We start from the raw sequence: 26170 nt of genomic DNA on the forward strand, positions 1-26170 counted from the left end.
CCTAGACAAGAGCATGTGCATGTAAATAAAAACTAATATGAGCTATAAAAGTTACTAACCTTTTTGATGCTTGAACGTTGATGAGCCTTTGGAAGGTTGGCAACGTTCGTCTCCCCTCGCAGCACGTCTCTCTTTTCTTTCCTCGGGAACTCGAGCAACCACGATAGTTTCTATCACTAAATCACTCGAAAAGAAGGAATCAGTGAGTGGGCACTTTTAAACACTACGACTTGAGAACGAGTCTCGAAGTCGCAGAGCTAAACACTAGGTCGAGTGAGGACCTAGGTGCCAAGACAAGAAAAAAATCGAAAATAAACTAGAGAGAGAGAGAGGAAGGGGCGGCCAAGTCTAGAGAGAGAAGCTCTCAATCTCTAAAACTTTGCCTGAATGAAAAGTGAGGAATGAGGCTCCTATTTATAGGAGAGGTCTCACCTTCAATAAGGTAGTTTCCTCTTCTATAGAATATCACATATTCATGAGCCAATTTCCCTTTTCCTTCAAAGAGTCACACGGCCAAGACTAAGCAAGTAAGTCCTTGGATTTGTTTCCTCTTTTATTTGCTTCTCTCTTGATCCTTTTGGGCGCCTACCATGCTTTCCCCTTAGGGGAAATTTGTTTCCTCTTTTTCTTTTGGCAAGTATCTTAATACATTTATGCACAAAATAAACTCTCTTTCCTCTTGGGTAATATGGGCGCCTACACCATCTAGAAAGGGCTTCTAGAAGCTTTTCCATTTTGTTCATGACAACATGAAAAAGGCCCATTAAGAATTTTCAATAAAATTCTTATGAAATGAAATTAATTCACAAGGCCCAATTAATCATATTATGGCCGAGTGACATTAAGTCATCAAATGAACTTGTCAAAATTTATTGACATCCATTTCATCCTTATGTCTCAAAAGACAAAAATACCCTTTTAACTATTTTCGTTCTTGTTTTGACTTAGCTTCCAGTTTAACTATTCCTATCGATGTGATTCGTGACAGTGACCTCATGGACCCAAATGAACAAAGCTTTAGCTAAACACTTGGACTCAAAAGTTCACAAACCTTTTCCAAGTTTAGCTTAATGCCAACTGACTCCACTAAAGAGCTGACACTGAAAATCTCTCGGTTCAAATGAATTTGTTTTCTACTCAAGAATTCGACCTAATTATAATGAGCGGATCCACTGAATATTATCTATGCTACCCTTCATGAATGTCATCAGCTAGTCGGGATTTACTAAATTACCATTTTACCCTTCTAGCTGTTATTTCCTCAACTCCTTTGTCGCTTGTGAATAAGTTAGAAACAATGTATTGACGAGGAGCTAACAAGTCACATTGTTTCATCCAAAAGAGTCAGGACTCAATTTGGACACTGGCCAGTTCATTTATTCACACTCCAAGGAACAAAGCATGAGGTGACATACATTGCATTTCAGCAATCTTGTACATGAATTCCATATCTATGAGAACTTCACAAAGTTACTCATGACATACTCACAACTTAGTATTTCACCAATAGGCCCTGTTCGGAATGACATAGTGAGTCCGAACTCTGACTTTCTCAAATGAGAATACTAAGGTGTGAAATGGCATGTCTCATTTCAGGATTAAGGTAAGCATGATGCAATTCATACATAGTGACTTCGAGACATAAGAGGTTAAATGGTTTGTTCTTATATTGTCTCTAGAAGTGCACTGGTCAATTCAGTACCTTCGGAAGATACCTAGAAGAACTATAGAGTTCCTAACTCTCAATGCCTCATAACCAGACATCATATATTCTTCTAACAATCATACTGAGGTCAATAGTCCTTTGACCCTAAGATTGCGAATATATCGTTTTAAGCAAACTACGAAGAGTTTGTTCATGCAAATCTACATTTGTCTCTTCGTAAGTTGTTAAGTTTGTTTATGGACTAAAAGACTATGGTTTTATCATAAAGCTTCAGACAAGGAAGATTGAATGAACGTTTCAACTTTTTATTAATGAATAAGCAATTACAAGCAAGAGTCTTCGTAAGACTATATTACATCAAATGTACACAAATAGACACTACTACTCTTCTTGTGGGCACCATTGACAACAAACTCCCACTTGACTCAAAGAAGATGTGAGTAGTCCTACATGCCTAATCCCTCTCGAAGTTGGTCGAAGACCATGTTCGCTAGGGCCTTGGTGAATGGATCTTCCAGAGATCTACTTCACCTCCACGTCTCCGCGTTGCGCGATCTCTCGAATCAAATGGTATTTCCTCTCAATATGTTTAGAGTGCTTATGGCTTCTAGGTTCCTTTGAGTTAGCGACAGCCCCACTATTATCATAATAAAGGGTCATGGGCTCGTCGACGTTTGGAACAACTTCCAAATACTTAAGGAACTTTCTAAGCCATACAGCCTCTTTGGATGCTTCACAAGCAGCCACATATTCTGCTTCCATTGTGGAGTCAGCAATGCAAGATTGCTTAATACTTCTCCACACAACAGCTCCACCATTAAGGATGAACACAGATCCCGAAGTGGATTTCCTGGAATCCTTATCCGCTTGAAAATCGGAGTCGGTATATCCCGTCATAGTCAGGTCAGTACCTGAGTATGTAAGCATCAAGTTCCTAGTTCTTCGAAGATACTTAAGAACATGCTTAACAGCAATCCAATGCTCGGGTCCAGGGTTGGATTGGAAACGACTAACTACGCCAACAGCGAAACATATATCAGGTCGGGTGCAAAGCATAGCATACATGAGGCTTCCTACGGCAGAGGCGTAAGGAAGTTTCCTCATGTCTTCAATCTCTTGTGCAGTCTTGGGAGACTGGTCCTTAGAGAGTGAAACTCCATGCCTAAAGGGTGTTTGACCCCTCTTGCAGTCTTGCATCGAGAAGCGATCCATCACCTTATCAATATAAGATGCTTGAGAGAGCGACAGGGTCTGGTTTTTCCTATCTCGAAAGATTTGGATCCCCAGAATGTACGCGGCTTCTCCTAGATCCTTCATATCGAATTGCTTTGCTAGCCAGACCTTAACCTCAGATAACTTACCCACGTCATTACCAATGAGTAGTATATCATCGACATATAGTACCAGAAACACAACTTTGCCTTCGTGTATTAACTTGTAAACACAAGGCTCATCTATTGACTGTTCAAAGCCGAAGCTCTTTACAGTTTCATCGAATCTAATATTCCATGACCTAGATGCTTGCTTCAGTCCATAAATGGATTTAAGCAACTCACAAACCTTGGTCTCTTGACCTTTATCCACGAAACCGTCTGGTTGAGCCATGTAAATGCGCTCGTCAAGATTGCCATTCAGAAAGGCTGTCTTGACATCCATTTGCCAGATCTCATAGTCGAGAGCTGCAGCTATGGATAGGAGTATGCGGATGGATTTAAGCATCGCGACTGGCGAGAAGGTTTCTTCATAGTCAATCCCTTCTTGTTGGGTATAACCCTTCGCCACAAGTCGTGCTTTGAACGTCTCGACGTTCCCATCAGGACCCCTTTTCTTCTTGTATATCCACTTATACCCTACGGGTTTAATCCCTTCAGGAAGGTCTACAAGTTTCCAGACTTTGTTGACATACATCGAGTGCATTTCAACTTTCATGGCGTCAAGCCAAAGGTTTGATTCAGAACAAGCCATCGCTTGGCTATAGGAAACAGGGTCATCCATGTTGGAGACGGCTACAAGAGAGTCTCCATAAGACATGTACCTGTCAGGCTTTTGAGTAGCCCTCCCACTACGTCTAAGTACTACTTGACGAGATTCTGATGAGTTAGGTTGTGTTTCAGTTGGGGTAAGAATAGTTCTTACAGATGAGGTAGAAGCTTCCTCACCCAACTTTTCTTCAAGCACAATTTTGCTTCTAGGTTTCGCATCCTTCATAAAGTCCTCCTCAAGGAAACGAGCATTCGTGCTAACGAAAGTCTTATCGTCCTCGGGACTATAGAAAGTAAAACCTTTGGTTTCCTTCGGATATCCTACAAACAGGCACAATTCTGACCTACTAGCCAACTTGCTAGTCTTTTGCCTCAGCACGTGTGCAGGGCAACCCCAAATTCGGATGCGGCCAAGATTCACTTTACGGCCAGTCCATCGTTCATAAGGAGTACCAGGAACCGTTTTGGACGGAACTTGGTTCAGAATATAGGCGGCTGTTTCAAGGGCATATCCCTAAAAGGAAAGCGGGAGTGATGAGTAACTCATCATTGATCTAACCATCTCCATAAGAGTTCGGTTTCTTCTCTCTGACACTCCATTTTGTTGAGGTGTGCCAGGTGCGGTAAGCTGAGAAGCGATACCTTCTTCTTTAAGAAAGTCATCGAACTCTCCAGACATATACTCACCACCTCGATCAGATCGAAGGGTTTTGATCACTTTGCCAGTTTGCTTTTCCACTAAAGCCCTAAAGACCTTAAATACGTTAAAGGTCTCGGATTTGTGTTTAAGCAAATAGACAAACCCATATCTTGAGTAATCATCAGTGAAGGTAACGAAGTATTCGTATCCTCCACGTGCCTGTTGGTTGAGCGGACCACATACATCAGAATGTATTAGTTCCAGCAACTCAGTGGCTCTTCGACCCTTATCGGAGAAAGGTCGCTTAGTCATTTTTCCTTCTATGCAGGATTCACAAGTAGGTAGTGAACCTATTGCAGAGGCTTGGAGTGGACCATCCCTCACAAGTCTCTTAATCCTATCTAGACTGATATGACCAAGTCTTAAGTGCCAGAGGTATGTTGATTTTGTTAGATCGGAGGATTCAGAAAGTTTGATCCTCTTTGGCTCCCTAATTAGATCATTATCTATTTCGGTGTCTAAAAGAGAAGGTTTAGTGGGATAGATGTAGAAAAGAGCATTCTTCATACATGCATCAGTGACAAAAGAATTATCAGGAAACGAAATACGAATTCCATTCTTAATGAACTTTAAACAATAATCTTGCTCACGAAGACGAGCAACGGATATTAAGTTCTTCCCAAAGGTAGGAACAAAATAAACATTATTCAAGTTTAAAGTGCGGTCTTCAAAAGACAGCGTCACGGATCCCACAGCCTTAGTAGACACCAGGCTCCCATCACCCCATTTGAAACAGAACTCGCCTTCCTCTAAGCTTTTGGTTTTCTTGAAACCTTTCAAGGAACAACAAATATGGTTAGTAGCAGCGGAGTCAAGAATCCACGTTGATACATTATCAGCTACTAAGCATGCTTCGGTAACTAGTACAATACTATGTTCCTTTGCTTTGAGATAGGCGGGACAGTTCTCTTTATCGGCCTTGTGAGGTCTCTTCTTAGTTCCAGAGGCGGAGGCCTTTTGCTCAGTAGCATGTGCCTCTCCTTGATTCCTCTTTCTCTTATTGAGACCTACAGCAGTGTGAAGCTCCTTTATAAGCTCGGTAACAGTGTACTTTAGCTTTGTAATGGAGTAGTTCAGCATGAAGGTATCAAGAGACTCGGGGAGAGTTTCTAAGATCATATCTATGATATTCTTCCCATTAATCTCAGATCCTAGGATTTCCATTTCATTTAGGTAACTAATGATCAGCATCATATGGTCCCTAACAGGAGTCCTAGCCTTCATGCGACAGTTCATAAACTGTCGGACTGCTTGTAGCCTTGTCTGACGCCTTTGCCCTCCAAACATCTCAAGGAGATTGTAGAGCATGTCAGCGGCAGTCTCGAAGTCACGATGTTGCTCTTTCAGCATATTGTTCATAGATGCCAAGATATAGCACCTCACAATCTCATCGGATCGAAGCCAGGCCGCTAAGGCGTCATTGTCCTCTTGAGTTGAATCATCATTCGTCAGAGGAGGACACGGGGTGGTGAGTACCCATTTGTGCTTGTTAACGGTAGGTATTATGTCGAGGTTACGTTTCGAATCTACGTAGTTTTCGTTTTCGAGTTTATTCGAGGAAAGAAAGATTGAGAGAAGTTTGAGAGACATATTGCCTATATAAGTTGAAACAAGTTTATGATTAGTCTTTGGTTTAGGATTTAAGTTTTATTAAGACTTTTTATAAAACCCAAAGGTGTTATAAACCAAACGATAATTTACTCCCTCAAGAGAAGGCCGCAAAAAATCTCCATTTATAAGTAAATGACACATCATTAATGCTAAGCCAAGATGTCAATACATCTATTTTGACTAGCCACCTTGTAAATTGGTTTGATCACTCACATCCTTTCGCAGAGCCTTAAGGAAGGATACTAGGGATTGAGCCTAAGTGTGCAACCAACCACTTAGTCCAAAAGATTAGCTTTGAAAAACAATCCCCCAAGGGGAGGCCTTGCCATCATTGCATCACTCTCGGACGTAGCTCATTGAGCAATGATCGAAGCAATAACGCCTTGGAGTACTCACATTTAAGTGAGGGTCGCAAGAGCGGCTCTTAGTCCCACGTTATTGCATCTTTCACTAGTGTTGGGGATCGCGGGTTACAAACAACGAGTATAACCCTCCCACTTAGTTTTTGGAGTTGGTTCATCGACTCTTTTAAGTTCGGAAACAAATTTCCTAGTTAGAGAGCGATAGAGCGGACAACTAGAAGAGAATCCTAGATCGACATGTTCAGAGCAGTATTAGTGCATAAAGGCACAAGGTACATACTCGATCTTTTCCTATTTTCTATTTCGGGAAAGTGCGTGAGGGAAGTGTGAACTTCAACTCACTCGAACACTTGAAAGTTTGAGATTACACATCTTTTTATTTTTCGGTTTTGTCTACAAAGAGACCTCCCACTCAAAATTTCAAGAGCATATAGATTTTGAACATATGTGATATAGATATAGTTTTGAAAACATTTTGAAAACTTATTTGATTTGGATGACAAAATATTTTCAAGTTTGAAAGTGAAAACGGTTTTTCAAAATTCAAACTAGTTTTGTAAAAATTCAATTTCAATTAAACTTTCAAAAATCAAAACATTTTAATCTTACACATCATGTTTATAATCATATGAAAAACATTTTTGCTCAAGAAAGTTTTCTCATTAGAGTTCTATAACTCATGGTAGTGGGGTTTGAAAATCCGGATTTCTAAAAAACTGGAGTTTCAGACAGCCGCGCACCTCGGAGTAAAATCGCCATATCTGGCGGCTCCGATGTCCTTTTGAGCCGAAACCGGTGGTATTGGACAGAGGACAGACAGAGCTTTAATTTGATTCAAGAATCATTAAATTTCGATATCTGAGCAGAGAGTTATGCCGCTTTTAATGCGGGTTTACATTCCAGCTCGAAGAAAAAGAAATAAATTAAAGCTTCGTCCTTTTAGGTGCGAAAAAGAATCGAGTGTAACGGAACGTTTTAAGATGTTGTTTAAAGCTTTTATTTGTGTTTTATTAGCAGGGTAATAACATAGAATAAAAGAAATAACAACATGCATAAAACGATTCAAGTAAATAAACGAAACTAGCAAGAAAATAAAACTAGTCACAAAATTTACTCGAAAAATCTCAAACCTTTAAAACACGTTTTTCAATATAAAAAATTAAAAACTTTTAGAACTGATTCTAATGTGTTTTAACATCATCCCAAACTCATAGAAAATCAACATGGTTTTTAATTTAAAGGCATGAGCAATAAATTAAAAAAAATCTAAGATTACAATTCTAACTTGTCACAAAATTAGTAAACTTTCGAAAACGATTTTCAAGCTCATAATTTAAAAACATGCACATGCATTCCTTTGACCATAGCTCTGATACCATTTGTTGGAATCGATCTAGGGTTTGAGAAAAAGTTTAACGCTTCGTTAAGCGGCGGAATTTTAAAAATTTTCTTTTAAAGTAAAACTAGTTTTTACTAACCTAGACAAGAGCATGTGCATGTAAATAAAAACTAATATGAGCTATAAAAGTTACTAACCTTTTTGATGCTTGAACGTTGATGAGCCTTTGGAAGGTTGGCAACGTTCGTCTCCCCTCGCAGCACGTCTCTCTTTTCTTTCCTCGGGAACTCGAGCAACCACGATAGTTTCTATCACTAAATCACTCGAAAAGAAGGAATCAGTGAGTGGGCACTTTTAAACACTACGACTTGAGAACGAGTCTCGAAGTCGCAGAGCTAAACACTAGGTCGAGTGAGGACCTAGGTGCCAAGACAAGAAAAAAATCGAAAATAAACTAGAGAGAGAGAGAGGAAGGGGCGGCCAAGTCTAGAGAGAGAAGCTCTCAATCTCTAAAACTTTGCCTGAATGAAAAGTGAGGAATGAGGCTCCTATTTATAGGAGAGGTCTCACCTTCAATAAGGTAGTTTCCTCTTCTATAGAATATCACATATTCATGAGCCAATTTCCCTTTTCCTTCAAAGAGTCACACGGCCAAGACTAAGCAAGTAAGTCCTTGGATTTGTTTCCTCTTTTATTTGCTTCTCTCTTGATCCTTTTGGGCGCCTACCATGCTTTCCCCTTAGGGGAAATTTGTTTCCTCTTTTTCTTTTGGCAAGTATCTTAATACATTTATGCACAAAATAAACTCTCTTTCCTCTTGGGTAATATGGGCGCCTACACCATCTAGAAAGGGCTTCTAGAAGCTTTTCCATTTTGTTCATGACAACATGAAAAAGGCCCATTAAGAATTTTCAATAAAATTCTTATGAAATGAAATTAATTCACAAGGCCCAATTAATCATATTATGGTCGAGTGACATTAAGTCATCAAATGAACTTGTCAAAATTTATTGACATCCATTTCATCCTTATGTCTCAAAAGACAAAAATACCCTTTTAACTATTTTCGTTCTTGTTTTGACTTAGCTTCCAGTTTAACTATTCCTATCGATGTGATTCGTGACAGTGACCTCATGGACCCAAATGAACAAAGCTTTAGCTAAACACTTGGACTCAAAAGTTCACAAACCTTTTCCAAGTTTAGCTTAATGCCAACTGACTCCACTAAAGAGCTGACACTGAAAATCTCTCGGTTCAAATGAATTTGTTTTCTACTCAAGAATTCGACCTAATTATAATGAGCGGATCCACTGAATATTATCTATGCTACCCTTCATGAATGTCATCAGCTAGTCGGGATTTACTAAATTACCATTTTACCCTTCTAGCTGTTATTTCCTCAACTCCTTTGTCGCTTGTGAATAAGTTAGAAACAATGTATTGACGAGGAGCTAACAAGTCACATTGTTTCATCCAAAAGAGTCAGGACTCAATTTGGACACTGGCCAGTTCATTTATTCACACTCCAAGGAACAAAGCATGAGGTGACATACATTGCATTTCAGCAATCTTGTACATGAATTCCATATCTATGAGAACTTCACAAAGTTACTCATGACATACTCACAACTTAGTATTTCACCAATAGGCCCTGTTCGGAATGACATAGTGAGTCCGAACTCTGACTTTCTCAAATGAGAATACTAAGGTGTGAAATGGCATGTCTCATTTCAGGATTAAGGTAAGCATGATGCAATTCATACATAGTGACTTCGAGACATAAGAGGTTAAATGGTTTGTTCTTATATTGTCTCTAGAAGTGCACTGGTCAATTCAGTACCTTCGGAAGATACCTAGAAGAACTATAGAGTTCCTAACTCTCAATGCCTCATAACCAGACATCATATATTCTTCTAACAATCATACTGAGGTCAATAGTCCTTTGACCCTAAGATTGCGAATATATCGTTTTAAGCAAACTACGAAGAGTTTGTTCATGCAAATCTACATTTGTCTCTTCATAAGTTGTTAAGTTTGTTTATGGACTAAAAGACTATGGTTTTATCATAAAGCTTCAGACAAGGAAGATTGAATGAACGTTTCAACTTTTTATTAATGAATAAGCAATTACAAGCAAGAGTCTTCGTAAGACTATATTACATCAAATGTACACAAATAGACACTACTACTCTTCTTGTGGGCACCATTGACAATAATTCCAAGGAACAAAGCATGAAGTGATATATATATATATATATATATATATATATTGCATTTCGGCAATCTTGTACGTAAGAATTCTTTAAGTAAAATTATATGAAATGAAATTAATCCTCAAGGCTCAAATTCTTTAAGTTGACCGTGTGTTTTAAATTGTTTGTCATCGTATGAAAATGTCAAAAAACTTATTTATTGACATTCATTTCATCCCATGTCCAAAAAGACAAAAATACCTTTTAGACAATTTTCGTAAAACTTGTCTAGTTCTTGTTTTGACTTAGCTTGTAGTTTAACTATTCCTACTCGATATGACTTGTGACAGTGATCTCATGGATCTAATTGAACAAAGCTTGAGCTAACATACTTGGACTCAAAAGTTCTCAAACCTTTCCCAAGTTTAGCTTAATGCCAACTGACTCCACTAAAGAGTTGACATTGAGAATCTCTCGGTTCAAATGAATTTATTTTCATCTCAAGAATTCAACTTAATTGTGATTAGTGCATCCACTGAATATTATCTATGTTTACAATTCATGAAGATCATCAGCTAGTCGAGATTTACAAAATTACCATTTTACCATTCTAGATGTTATATCCTCAACTCTTTTGTCGCTTGTGAATAAGGTAGAAACAATGTATTGACGAGGATCTAACAAGTCACTTTGATTCATTCAAAAAAGTCATGACTCAATTTGGACACTGGCCAGTTCATTTATTCACATTCCAAGGAACAAAGCATGAAGTGATATATATATATTGCATTTCGGCAATCTTGTACGTAAGAATTCTTTAAGTAAAATTATATGAAATGAAATTAATCCTCAAGGCTCAAATTCTTTAAGTTGGCCGTGTGGTTTAAATTGTTTGTCATCGTATGACAATGTCAAAAAACTTATTTATTGACATTCATTTCATCCCATGTCCAAAAAGACAAAAATACCTTTTAGACAATTTTCGTAAAACTTGTCTAGTTCTTGTTTTGACTTAGCTTCTAGTTTAACTATTCCTACTCGATATGACTTGTGACAGTGATCTCATGGATCTAATTGAACAAAGCTTGAGCTAACATACTTGGACTCAAAAGTTCTCAAACCTTTTCCAAGTTTAGCTTAATGCCAACTGACTCCACTAAAGAGTTGACATTGAGAATCTCTCGGTTCAAATGAATTTATTTTCAACTCAAGAATTCAACTTAATTGTGATTAGTGCATCCACTGAATATTATCTATGTTTACAATTCATGAAGATCATCAGCTAGTCGAGATTTACAAAATTACCATTTTACCATTCTAGATGTTATATCCTCAACTCCTTTGTCGCTTGTGAATAAGGTAGAAACAATGTATTGACGAGGATCTAACAAGTCACTTTGATTCATTCAAAAAAGTCATGAATCAATTTCAACACTGGCCAGTTCATTTATTCACATTCCAAGGAACAAAGCATGAAGTGATATATATATATTGCATTTCGGCAATCTTGTATGTAAGAATTCTTTAAGTAAAATTATATGAAATGAAACTAAACGTCAAGGCTCAAATTCTTTAAGTTGGCCGTGTGTTTTAAATTGTTTGTCATCGTATGACAATGTCAAAAAACTTATTTATTGACATTCATTTCATCCCATGTCCAAAAAGACAAAAATACCTTTTAGACAATTTTCGTAAAACTTGTCTAGTTCTTATTTTGACTTAGGTTCTAGTTTAACTATTCCTACTCGATATGACTTGTGACAGTGATCTCATGGATCTAATTGAACAAAGCTTGAGCTAACATACTTGGACTCAAAAGTTCTCAAACCTTTCCCAAGTTTAGCTTAATGCCAACTGACTCCACTAAAGAGTTGACATTGAGAATCTCTCGGTTCAAATGAATTTATTTTATACTCAAGAATTCAACTTAATTGTGATGAGTGCATCCACTGAATATTATCTATGTTTACAATTCATGAAGATCATCACCTAGTCGAGATTTACAAAATTACCATTTTACCATTCTAGATGTTATATCCTCAACTCCTTTGTCGCTTGTGAATAAGGTAGAAACAATGTATTGACGAGGATCTAACAAGTCACTTTGATTCATTCAAAAAAGTCATTACTCAATTTGGACACTGGCCAGTTCATTTATTCACATTCCAAGGAACAAAGCATGAAGTGATATATATATTGCATTTCGGCAATCTTGTACGTAAGAATTCTTTAAGTAAAATTATATGAAATGAAATTAATCCTCAAGGCTCAAATTCTTTAAGTTGGCCGTGTGGTTTAAATTGTTTGTCATCGTATGACAATGTCAAAAAACTTATTTATTGACATTCATTTCATCCCATGTCCAAAAAGACAAAAATACCTTTTAGACAATTTTCGTAAAACTTGTCTAGTTCTTGTTTTGACTTAGCTTCTAGTTTAACTATTCCTACTCGATATGACTTGTGACAGTGATCTCATGGATCTAATTGAACAAAGCTTGAGCTAACATACTTGGACTCAAAAGTTCTCAAACCTTTTCCAAGTTTAGCTTAATGCCAACTGACTCCACTAAAGAGTTGACATTGAGAATCTCTCGGTTCAAATGAATTTATTTTCAACTCAAGAATTCAACTTAATTGTGATGAGTGCATCCACTGAATATTATCTATGTTTACAATTCATGAAGATCATCAGCTAGTCGAGATTTACAAAATTACCATTTTACCATTCTAGATGTTATATCCTCAACTCCTTTGTCGCTTGTGAATAAGGTAGAAACAATGTATTGACGAGGATCTAACAAGTCACTTTGATTCATTCAAAAAAGTCATGAATCAATTTCGACACTGGCCAGTTCATTTATTCACATTCCAAGGAACAAAGCATGAAGTGATATATATATTGCATTTCGGCAATCTTGTACGTAAGAATTCTTTAAGTAAAATTATATGAAATGAAATTAATCCTCAAGGCTCAAATTCTTTAAGTTGGCCGTGTGGTTTAAATTGTTTGTCATCGTATGACAATGTCAAAAAACTTATTTATTAACAGTCATTTCATCCCATGTCCAAAAAGACAAAAATACCTTTTAGACGATTTTCGTAAAACTTGTCTAGTTCTTGTTTTGACTTAGCTTCTAGTTTAACTATTCCTACTCGATATGACTTGTGACAGTGATCTCATGGATCTAATTGAACAAAGCTTGAGCTAACATACTTGGACTCAAAAGTTCTCAAACCTTTTCCAAGTTTAGCTTAATGCCAACTGACTCCACTAAAGAGTTGACATTGAGAATCTCTCGGTTCAAATGAATTTATTTTCAACTCAAGAATTCAACTTAATTGTGATTAGTGCATCCACTAAATATTATCTATGTTTACAATTCATGAAGATCATCAGCTAGTCGAGATTTACAAAATTACCATTTTACCATTCTAGATGTTATATCCTCAACTCCTTTGTCGCTTGTGAATAAGGTAGAAACAATGTATTGACGAGGATCTAACAAGTCACTTTGATTCATTCAAAAAAGTCATGAATCAATTTCGACACTGGCCAGTTCATTTATTCACATTCCAAGGAACAAAGCATGAAGTGATATATATATTGCATTTCGGCAATCTTGTACGTAAGAATTCTTTAAGTAAAATTATATGAAATGAAATTAATCCTCAAGGCTCAAATTCTTTAAGTTGGCCGTGTGGTTTAAATTGTTTGTCATCGTATGACAATGTCAAAAAACTTATTTATTGACATTCATTTCATCCCATGTCCAAAAAGACAAAAATACCTTTTAGACGATTTTCGTAAAACTTGTCTAGTTCTTGTTTTGACTTAGCTTCTAGTTTAACTATTCCGACTCGATATGACTTGTGACAGTGATCTCATGGATCTAATTGAACAAAGCTTGAGCTAACATACTTGGACTCAAAAGTTCTCAAACCTTTTCCAAGTTTAGCTTAATGCCAACTGACTCCATTAAAGAGTTGACATTGAGAATCTCTCGGTTCAAATGAATTTATTTTCTACTCAAGAATTCAACTTAATTGTGATGAGTGCATCCACTGAATATTATCTATTTTTACAATTCATGAAGATCATCAGCTAGTCGAGATTTACAAAATTACCATTTTACCATTCTAGATGTTATATCCTCAACTCCTTTGTCGCTTGTGAATAAGGTAGAAACAATGTATTGACGAGGATCTAACAAGTCACTTTGATTCATTCAAAAAAGTCATGAATCAATTTCGACATTGGCCAGTTCATTTATTCACATTCCAAGGAACAAAGCATGAAGTGATATATATATTGCATTTCGGCAATCTTGTATGTAAGAATTCTTTAAGTAAAATTATATGAAATGAAACTAATCCTCAAGGCTCAAATTCTTTAAGTTGGCCGTGTGGTTTAAATTGTTTGTCATCGTATGACAATGTCAAAAAACTTATCTATTGACATTCATTTCATCCCATGTCCAAAAAGACAAAAATACCTTTTAGACAATTTTCGTAAAACTTGTATAGTTCTTGTTTTGACTTAGCTTCTAGTTTGATTATTCCTACTCGATATGACTTGTGACAGTGACCTCATGGATCTAATTGAACAAAGCTTGAGCTAACATACTTGTACTCAAAATTTCACAAACCTTTTGCAAGTTTAGCTTAATGACAATTAACTCCACTAAAGAGTTGATTCTGAGAATCTCTTGGTTCAAATGAATTTATTTTCTACTCAAGAATTCAACTTAATTGTGATGAGTGCATCCACTGAATATTATCTATGTTTACAATTCATGAATATCATCAGCTAGTCGAGATTTACAAAATTACCATTTTACCATTCTAGATATTATTTCCTCAACTCCTTTGTCGCTTGTGAATAAGTTAGAAACAATGTATTGACGAGGAATAAAGCATGAAGTGATATACATTGCATTTTAGCAATCTTGTACATGAATTCCATATCAATGAGATCTTCACAAAGTTACTCATGACATCTTCATAACTTAGTACTTCACCAATTGTTCCTGTTCAAAATCACATATTGAATCCGAACTCTGACTTTCTCAAATGAGAATACCTAAGCTATGAAATGACATGTCTCATTTCAGGATTGAGGTAAGAGTGATACAATTCATACGTAGTAACTCTGAGATATAAGAGGTTAAATGGTTTGTTCTTATTCTGTATCTAGAAGTGCACTGGTCAATTCAGTACCTTCAGAAGATACCTAGAAGAACTATAGAGTCTCCAACTCTCAATGTCCAATAACCAGACATCATAGATTCTCCTAAAAATCGTACTCAGATCATTAGTCATTTGATCCTTAGATTGCGAATATAAAGTTTTAAGCAAACCATGCAGAGCTTGTTCATGCAAATCTCTATTTGTCTCTTCATATGTTGTTTGGTTTGTTTAAGGATTAAAGACTATAGATTATCATAAAGCTTTAAACAGACAAGGAAGAATGAATAAACGTTTCAACTTTTAGTAATAATTCAGCAGTTATAAGCAAGAGTCTTTGTGAGACTATATTACATCAAATGTACATAAATAGACACTACTGTTGTCAATGGTGCCCACAAGAAGAGTTGTAGTGTGTATTTATGTACATATGATGTCATATAGTCTTACGAAGACTCTTGCTTGTAATTGCTTATTCATTAATAAAAAGTTGAAACGTTCATACATTCCTCCTTGTCTGTTTGAAGCTTTATGATAAAACATTAGTCTTTAGTCCATAAACAAACTAAACAACTTACGAAGAGATAAATGTAGATTTGCATGAACAAACTCTTCGTAGTTTGCTTAAAACGATATATTCGCAATCTATGGGTCAAAGGACTATTGACCCCAGTATGATTGTTAGAAGAATCTATGATGTCTGGTTATGAGGCATTGAGAGTTGGAGACTCTATAGTTCTTCTAGGTATCTTCCGAAGGTACTGAATTGACCAGTGCACTTCTAGAGACAAGATAAGAACAAACCATTTAACCTCTTATGTCTTGAAGTCACTATGTATGAATTGCATCGTGCTTACCTTAATCCTGAAACGAGACATGTCATTTCACACCTTAGTATTCTCATTTGAGAAAGTCAGAGCTCGGACTCACTATGTGATTCCGAACAAGGCCTATTGGTGAAGTACTAAGTTGTGAGTATGTCATGAGTAACTTTATGAAGTTCTCATAGATATGGAATTCATGTACAAGATTGCTGAAATGCAATATATATCACCCCATGCTTTGTTCCTTGGAGTGTGAATAAATGAATTGGCCAGTGTCCAAATTGAGTCCTGACTCTTTTGGATGAAACAATGTGATTTGTTAGCTCATCGTCAATACATTGTTTCTAACTTATTTACAAGCGACAAAGGAGTTGAGGAAATAACAGCTAGAAGGGTAAAATGGTAATTTTGTAAATCCCGACTAGCTGATGATATTCATGAAGGGTAAACACTGATAATATTCTGTGGATCCACTCATTACAATTAGGTTGAATTCTTGAGTAGAAAATAAATTCATTTGAACCGAGAGATTTTCAGTGTCAACTCTTTAGTGGAGTCAGTTGACATTAAGCTAAACTTGGAAAAGGTTTGTGAACTTTTGAGTCCAAGTATATTAGCTCAAGCTTTATTCATTTGGATCCATGAGGTCACTGTCACGAATCACATCGATTAGAAATAGTTAAACTGGAAGCTAAGTCAAAATAAGAACGAAAATTATCAAAAGGGTATTTTTGTCTTTTGAGACATAGCATGAAATGAATGTCAATAAATTTTTTGACAAGTTCATTTGATGACTTAATGTCACTCGGCCATATTGAAATAATTGGGCCTTGTGGATTAATTTCATTTCATAAGAATTTTACTGAAAATTCTTAATGGGCCTCTCTCATGTTGTCATGAACAAATGAAGAAGCTTCTAGAAGCTCCTTCTAGAATGAGTTTGGGCGCCTACCCTATAGAAAAATAGGAGAGATTATTTTGTGCATAAATGTATCAAGATACTTTCCAAAAGAAAAAGAGGAAACAAATTTGCATATGGATGCATAAGGGATTCGGCCAAGAGAGAGACAAGGCAAGGCAAGGAACGAAAAAGGAAACAAATCCAAGGCTTAATGAAGCCTATGTTGGCCGAGCATCTCAAGAAAAAAAAGGGGAAATTGGCTCATGAATATGTGATATTCTATAGAAGAGGAAACTATCTTATTGAAGGTGAGACCTCTCCTATAAATAGGAGCCCCTTTCTTCACATTTCATTCATTCCAAAGTTTTAGAGATTTGAGAGCTTCTCTCTCTAGACTTGGCCGATCCTCTCTCTCTCTCTCTCTCTTCAATTTCGTTTTATTGTTTTGGCACCTAGGTCCTCATTTGACCTAGAGTTTAGCTCTGCGACTTTAAGACTCGTTCTTAAGTCGTAGTGTTTAAAAGTGCCCACTCATTGATTCCTTTTATTTCGAGTGATTTAGTGATAGAAACCATTGTGGTTGCTCGAGTTGCCGAGGAAAGAAAGAGAGATGTGCTGCGAGGAGACGAGCGTTGCAAACTTTCCAAAAGCTTCTCAAAGTTCAAGCTTCAAGAAAGGTTAGTAAACTTCTATGCTCATTATAGTTTTTATTTATATGTACTTGCTCTTTGTCTAGGTTAGTAAAAAAAACCGTTTTTACTTTAAAAGAAAATTTTTAAAATTCCGTCGCTTTTCGAAGCGTTAAACTTTTTCTTAAACCCTAGATCAATTCCAACATCTACTATTCTTCTTGTGGGCACCATTGACAACAATGACAATGTAAATTGATCTACACGGTCATAAATGAGATTTGGGCCTTGATGATTGAATTTCATTTTATATGAAAATTCTACATGGGCTTTTCTTGTTTTGTCATGAACAAATAGAGAAACATCTAGAAGCTTATTCTAGATGAGAATTTCGTGCACACCATCAAGAGAAAGAGGGAATTATTTTGTGCATTGATGTATGAAGATACTTGCCAAAAGAAAAAGAGGAAACAAGTTTGTAACATGAAGCTACAGACATGAACGGCCAACATAGGAGGAAAAAGGGAAATTTGCAACCTTGGTATTATGATAGGAATGAGAAATAAAGATTGTGCTCATAAATATGTGATATTCAATCGAAAAGAGGAAACTACCTCTTCAACGCAACCCCTCCTCCTATAAATACCACACCTCATTCACAATATTGAACACACAAGTTTTTGAGATTGAGTGCTTCTCTCTCTAGACTTGGTCGACCCCCTCTCCCTTCATCTCTTCTTCTTGCTCTTTTCCTCATTAGACCTAGCATTTTGTATTAGCTCTTTGGCTCTAAGACTAGTTCTTGAGTCGTTGTGTTTAATAGTGCCCACACACTAAATCCTTTATAAACTCGAAGACTCTAGTGGTAGAAACTATCGTGGTTACTCGGATTCAAGAAGAGACGAAGGAAGCTAAGTGGGGAGACGAATAATTCAACCTTTCCAAAGGCTTCTCAACTCTCAAGCTTCTAACGAGGTTGGTACCGAGTGAAAACTCTTTATAGTTATTAATTTTAAATTATATGTTCATGCACATTGTCTAGGTAGTAAAATCGTTTTACGTGTTTTAAAGAATTTTTTATATTCCGCCGCTTGCTAAGAGCGATAAATTATTTTTAATCCTAGATCTATTCCAACAAATGGTATCAGAGCTATGGTCAAAGTTTAAGCATGTGCATGTAATATAAACTATGAGTTTTAAAATTGTTTTCTTAATTTTACCCAGGTAATGAAGTTGCTAGAATTGTTTTTTAGATTTTTTTTAATTTATTGCTCGGGCCTTTAAATTAAACTTCATGTTGATTTTCTACACTATTGGGATGATATTAAAACATATCAGAATCAATTCTAAAAGTTTTTAATCTTTTCATATACAAAATCGTGTTTTGAGAAGTTTGAGAATTTTCGGTAATTTTACGAAGTAGTAATATTATCTCGCTTTTTTATTTATTTACTCGCTTGTTTTATATTTGTTCTTACTTTCTTTTTTTCTATACTATTACCTTGTTAATAAAACACATCAATAAGACTTAACAACTCAATAAAACATTCCGTTACACTTAATTATTTTACATTTTTGTCATCGGCCGAATTTCTGTCTAAAACTCATTGAGCTTAAGAATGCCTCTCGGTAAAACGAGTGCATCTATCTGCTTAGAACTCGGATTTGAATGGTTCTTGAACCAAATTAGGTAACCCTGAAACCTCCTTTCCCTCTGATGAAAATCCTAGCGGCAGTGAAACTTTGAACTCTCTCCTAATGACTGTGAGTCTACTTTCCAAATCATTTAAAATTAGATCAATTAGAGACCGGAGCTGCCGTCTACGGATATTCTACTCTGAGGTGCTTGCAATCCGGGATTCCAGTATTTCAGAAAATTTTGGATTTCGTATCCTGGATCCCATTCAGAGAGTTCCAGAACTCGAATGGAAAAATTTCCTTGAGCAAAAATGTTTTTTCAAGTATAATAAACATAATGTGTAAGATTGAAAATGTTTTACTTTTTTAAATATTTACTTGAAATTGAGATTTTATAAGAACTAGTTTGAATTTTGAAAAATTGTTTTCACTTTTAAACTTGAAAATGTTTTGTCATCCAAATCAAATATATTTTCAAAAAAATTTCAAAACTATATCTATATCACTTATATTCAAAATTTATTGCTCTTGAAAATTTAAGTGAGAGTTCTTCTCGAAGAGCAGTTGGCAAGAAGATGCAAGAAGATGTGTAGTCTCAAACATCAAATGTTCAAGTGTGTTAGAAGTTCACACTTCTCTCATGGACTTTCCCTAGTAGAAAATAGGAAATGTCTGAGTATGTACCTTGTGCCTTTATGCACTAACACTGCACTTCCTTGAAACATGTCGATATAGGAATCAATTTCTAGAATTGCACTCTATCTCTCTATACACTAGGAAATGTGTTTCCAAACATATAAGAGACGATGTGCCTATTGTCAATGGTGCCCATAAGAAGAGTAGTAGTGTCTATTTATGTACATTTGATGTAATATAGTCTCACGAAGACTTTTGCTTATAATTGCTTATTCATTAATAAAAAGTTGAAACGTTCATTCATTCTTCCTTGTCTGTTTGAAGCTTTATGATAAAACCTTAGTCTTTAGTCCATAAACAAACTTAACAACTTATGAAGAGACACATGTAGATTTGTATGAACAAACTCTTCGTAGTTTGCTTAAAATGATATATTCGCAATCTAAGGGTCAAAGGACTATTGACCTCAGTATGATTGTTAGGAGAATATATGATGTCTGGTTATGGGGCATTGAGAGTTGAAGACTCTATAGTTCTTCTAGGTATCTTCTGAATGTACTAAATTGACAAGTGCACTTCTAGAGACAAAATAAGAACAAACCATTTAGCCTCTTATGTCTCGAAGTCACTACGTATGAATTGCATCGTGCTTACCTTAATCATGAAATGAGACATGCCGTTTCACAGCTTACGTATTCTCATTTGAGAAAGTCAGAGTTCGGACTCACTATGTGATTCTGAACAGGACCTATTGGTGAAGTACTAAGTTGTGAAGATGTCATGAGTAACTTTGTGAAGTTCTCATAGGTATGGAATTCATGTACAAGATTGCTGAAATGCAATGTATATCACCTCATGCTTTGTTCCTTTGAATGTGAATAAATGAACTGGCCAGTATCCAAATTGAGTCTTGACTCTTTTGGATGAAACAATGGGACTTGTTAGCTCCTCGTCAATACATTGTTTCTAACTTATTCACAAGCGACAAAGGATTTGAGGAAATAACAGCTAGAAAGGTGAAATGGTAATTTTGTAAATCCCAACTAGCTGATGATATTCATGAAGGGTAAACATAGATAATATTCAGTGGATCTACTCATTACAATTAGGTTGAATTCTTGAGTAGAAAATAAATTAATTTGAACCGAGAGATTTTCAGTGTCAACTCTTTAGTGGAGTCAGTTGACATTAAGCTAAACTTGGAAAAAGTTTGTGAACTGTTGAGTCCAAGTATTTGGCTCAAGCTTTTTTCATTTTGATCCATGAGGTCACTGTCACAAATCATATTGAGTAGGAATAGTTAAACTAGAAGCTAAGTCAAAACAAGAACGAGACAAGTTTTACGAAAATTGTCGAAAGGGTAATTTTGTGTTTTTGGACATGGCATGAAATGAATGTCAATAAATTTTTTGACATGGTCATATGATGACTTAAATCACTCGGCCATGAGGTGTTCATTGGGCCTTGTGAATTAATTTCATTTCATAGAATTTTACTTGAAAATTCTTAGTGGGCTTTTCTTATGTTGTCATGAACAAGTAAAGAAAAATCTAGAAAGGCTTTCTAGAAGCCTCTTGGCCGTCCAACCCAAGGGAATGGGAGATAAAATTTCGTGCAGCCCTAGTGTGAAAGAGATTTTATTTTGTCCATTAATGTATGAAGATACTTGCCAAAAGAAAAAGAGGAAACAAATTTCCTCTATGAGGAAGAAGGGCAATCGGCCAAGCAAGGCAAGGGAGGAAAAGAGGAAACAAATCGAAGCCTTCTAGAAGCCCCCTTGGCCGCCCAAATGAGAAAGGGAAATAAGGCAATTTTGCTCATGAATATGTGATATTCTATAGAAGAGGCCTTATTCTTCTCATTTCATTCATCCCATGTTTTAGAGATTGAGAGCTTCTCTCTCTAGCTTGGCCGCCCATCCTCTCTCTCTCTCTAAGTTCTTTTCGTTTTTGTTTTGGCACCTAGGTCCTCATTTGACCTAGTGTTTTTAGCTCTTCGACTTTGAGACTTGTTCTCGAGCCGACGTGTTTAAAAGTGCCCACTCACTAATTCCTTTTCTCTCGAGTGATTCTTGTGATAGAAACTCTCGTGGTTGCTCGTGTTGCCGAGGAAAGAAGAGAGACGTGCTGCGAGGGGAGACAAATGTTGCAACTTTCCAAAAGCTTCTCAACGTTCAAGCTTCTAAAAAAGTTAGTAAATTTATAATGCTCATAATAGTTTTTATTTACGTGTACTTGCTCTTTGTCTAGGTTAGTAAAATCATTTTACTTGTAAATAGAAAATTTTTAAAATTCTGCCGCTTACCCGAAGCGTTAAACTTTTTCTTAAACCCTAGATCAATTCCAACAGTGCCAATTCTGAAAACGAAGTGAGAGAGTTATACTTGTTGTTTGCAACCCACGATCCCCAACCATAATGAAAAGTGCAATTGTCACCAGACTAAGAGACACACTCGTGGCCCTCTTTTAAATGAGAGTACTCAACGGTTCTTTGCTCTGATCATTGCTATAAGGGCTATGTCCAAGAGTGAAACGATGAGACAAGGCCTACCCTCGATGGATTTTTTTTCAAAGTACATCTCATGGACTAAGTAGTTGGTTACATACTTAGACTCAATCCCTAGTAATCCTCCCTCGAGGCCCTGTGAAAAGATATGAGTGATCAAAGTTTTTTACAAGGTGGCTAGTCAAAATTTATGTATTGACATCTTGGCTATGCATTAATGATGAGGCATGCACTTATAAAGGAGATTCTTTTCGGCCTTCCCTCGAAGGAGTTGTCAATGGTGCCCACAAGAAAAGTAGTAGTCATTTCTTATGTACATTTGATGTAATAAAGTCTCACGAAGACTCTTGCTTGTAACTGCTGAATAATTAATAAAAGCTGAAACGTTCAGTCATTCTTCCTTGTCTATTTGAAGTTTTATGATAAATTATAGTCTTTAGTCCTTAAACAAACCTAACAACAAATGAAGAGTCAAATATAGATTTGCATAAACAAACTCTTCATGGTTTGCTTAAAATAGTATATTCACAATCTAAAGATCAAAGGGCTATTGACCTCAGTATAATTGTTAGGAGAATCTATGATGCCTGGTTATGAGGCATTGAGAGTTGGAGACTCTATAGTTCTTCCTAGGTATCTTCTGAAGGTACGGAATTGACTAGTGCACTTCTAGAGACACTATAAGAACAAACCATTTAACCTGTTCTATCTCAAAGTCACTATGTATAAATTGCATCATGCTTACCTCAATCCTGAAATGAGACATGTCATTTCATAGCTTACCTACTATCATTTGATAAAGTCAGAGTTCTAGATTCACTATGTGATATAAACAAGACCTATAGATGAAGTACTAAGTTATGAAGATGTCATGAACAACTTTGTGAAGATCTCATAGATATGGAATTCATGTACAAGATTGCTGAAATGCAATGTATATCACCTCAACTTTGTTTCTTGGAATGTGAATAAATGAGCTGGTCAGTGTTCAAATTGAGTCATGACTCTTTTGGATGAATCAATGTGACTTGTTAGCTCCTCGTCAATACATTGTTTCTAACTTATTGACAAGTGACAAAGGAGTCGAGGAAATAACAACTAGATTGGTAAAATGGTAATTTTATAAATCCCATCTAGTTGATGATATTCATGAAGGGTAAACATAGATAATATTCAATGGATCCATTCATCACAATGAAATAGAATTTTGAGTAGAAAACATATTCATTTGAACCGAGAGACTTTCAGTGTCAACTCTTTAGTGGAGTCAGTTGACATGAAGCCAGAACTTGGAAAAGGTTTGTGAACTTTTGTATCCAAGCATGCTAGCTGAAGCTTTGTTCATTTCGATCCATGAGGTCACTACCATAAGTCATTAGAGTAGGATTTGTTAAACTAGTAGCTAAGTCAAAACAAGTTCAAGTGTTGAACTAGACGAATTTTACGAAAATTGTCTAAAGGTTAATTTTGTCTATAAGGCAATAAGATGGTATAAATGTCAAAATAAGATTTTGGACACTGTCATATGATGAAAATGTAAATTGATCCACACGGCCATAAATGAGAGTTGGGCCTTGAGGATTGAATTCATTTTATGGAATTTTATGTGAAAATTCTACATGGGCTTTTCTTGTTTTGTCATGAACAAAAAAAGAAACATCTAGAAGCTTGTTCTAGATGAGAATTTCGTGACCATCAAGAGAAAGCGGGAATTATTTTTTGCATTGATGTATGAAGATATTTGCCAAAAGAAAAAAAAGAGGAAACAAATTTGTAGCATGATGCTACACACATGGACGGCCAACATAAGAGGAAAAAGGGAAATTTCCAACCTTAGTATTATGATAGGAATGAGAAATAAAGATTGTGCTCATGAATACGTGATATTCAATAGAAAAGAGGAAACTAACTCTTCAAGGCAATAGTGGTAGAAACTATCGTGGTTACTCAGATTCAAGAAGACACAAATGATATAAGCTAAGTGGGGAGACGAACGATTCAACCTTTCCAAAGGCTTCTCGACGCTCAAGCTTCTAACGAGGTTGGTACCGAGTGAAAAATATTTATAGTTATTAATTTTAAATTATATGTTCATGCACTTTGTCAAGGTAGTAAAATTGTCTTACGTGTTTTATAGAGTTTTTTATATTTCGCCGCTTGCTAGAAGCGATAAATTATTCTTAATCCTAGATCTATTCCAACAAGTATGTAGGAAAAAGGTTTCGTTCCATCTGAGCATAGACATTGTGTAGGCCACCTTCAAAGTAATTTTACAATGGTATGTAAATTGTGTTAACGATATAACTGTTTTGAGACAAAATTGTCTTCACTATATAACTATTCTGGATATTAAACTGTTTTGGACTCTATGACATGCCAGGAATTGATATCAATGTTGCATTACATCAACTCATAGTTTATCTGAATTTCAAACCTGTTAAACAAAAAAGGCGCAAGCTCGGCCCCAAGCGAGCTAAAGTCATTAACGACAAAGTCAAAGGGATTCTCAGCGCTTGCTCCATCCACGAGATGAAATACTCCGACTGGCTGACCAACGTCGTCGTTGTTAAAAAGAAGAATGGAAAGTTGAGAGTTTGCACCAACTTCACCGACCTTAACAAACCTTGCCTGAAAGACACCTTTCCCTTGCATCACATCGATCATCTCGTCGAGGCAACAACGGGACACAAAATGCTCTCGTTTATGGACACCTTCTAAGGATATAACCAAATCTTGATGTACCTTGATGATCAAGAAAAGACTGCGTTCATAACAAATCGATGGACGCACTGCTATAAAGCAATGCCCTACGGACTAAAGAATGTAGGAGCAACCTATCAGCGTCTAGTGAACAAGATGTTCATGGAAAGAATGGGAAAAACTATAGAGAATTACATCGATAAAGTTCGTCCCCATATGGCATTTGAAGGAATGCTTTGCGATATTTAGTAAGTATCAAATGAAGCTTAATACCGCGAAATGCTCGTTCGGCGTGTCTTCTAGGAAATTCCTAGGGTACTTAGTGACCCAAAGGGAGATTGAAGCAAACTCGGATCAATTACATGCTTTGCGAGAAATGTCATCCCCAAGAAATAGACGCGATTTGCAAAGATTAACCGGCATAATAGCCTCGCTTAATCGATTTATCTCATGCTCGACGGACAAACGCATTACATTCTACCGACTCCTTAAAGGAAATAAGAAGTCAAAATGGAACGAAAAATGTGAAAATGCATCCCAAGAATTAAAAATTTACCTAGCCACCCCACCAATACATACGATACAAGTTGAGGGAGAACCGCTCTTCTCTACATCGTTGTGTCTCACACGATAGTAAGTCGAGTTCTAGTAAGGGAACACCGCAGCAACCAGTGACCTGTATTTTACGTAAGCAGATCGCTTGTTAACGCAGAAACACGCTACCCCGCTATGGAAAAGATGGCATTGACAATGGTCATGGAAGCTCGTAAACTACGACCTTATTTTCAATCCCACACTATAGTCGTGACGACAACACAACAAGTCATAATATTCCTTCACAGTCTTAACTAGTCGGGAAGATTGACAAAATGGGACGTCAAACTTAGCGAGTACGATATCAAATATCGGACTAGGACCTTTGCCAAATCCCAATTTTTTGGCCGACTTCCTACGCGAAATACACTCAAGACTTTGTGATCAATGCCAACGACACGTCCCCAACATCAAACGGCCCGTCGAAGAGCTATCCTTGATAACAACCCGTATCCATTTATGAAATGGTCAATGGACAGAGTGGGACCTATGCCCGCCGCCCCAAGCGCGATACAGTTCCTCTTGGTCTTCACTAACTACTTTTCCAAATGGATTGAAGCAGACAGCTTTATCCTAGTAAAAGACCCCGACGTGGAGTCTTTTTATGGAAAAACATCATCTGTCACCATGGAATGCCATGAGAAATTATGGCGGACAGCATGGCGTAGTTCATCTCTAAAAAAATTAGACAATTCTACTTTGATC

At 36.5% G+C, this 26170-nt stretch overlaps 1 pseudogene; it reads left to right on the forward strand.

The window, feature by feature from the left end:
- Nucleotides 1–24889, forward strand: part of LOC149397777 (putative glucose-6-phosphate 1-epimerase) — a 29352-nt pseudogene extending 4463 nt beyond the window's left edge.
- The last annotated feature ends 1281 nt before the right edge of the window (nt 24890–26170 follow it).

Source organism: Urtica dioica, chromosome 5 (genome assembly GCF_054948205.1).
Source record: "Urtica dioica subsp. dioica isolate 48M chromosome 5, U.dioica_male_clone48M_v1_H2, whole genome shotgun sequence".
NCBI lineage: Eukaryota > Viridiplantae > Streptophyta > Magnoliopsida > Rosales > Urticaceae > Urtica > Urtica dioica.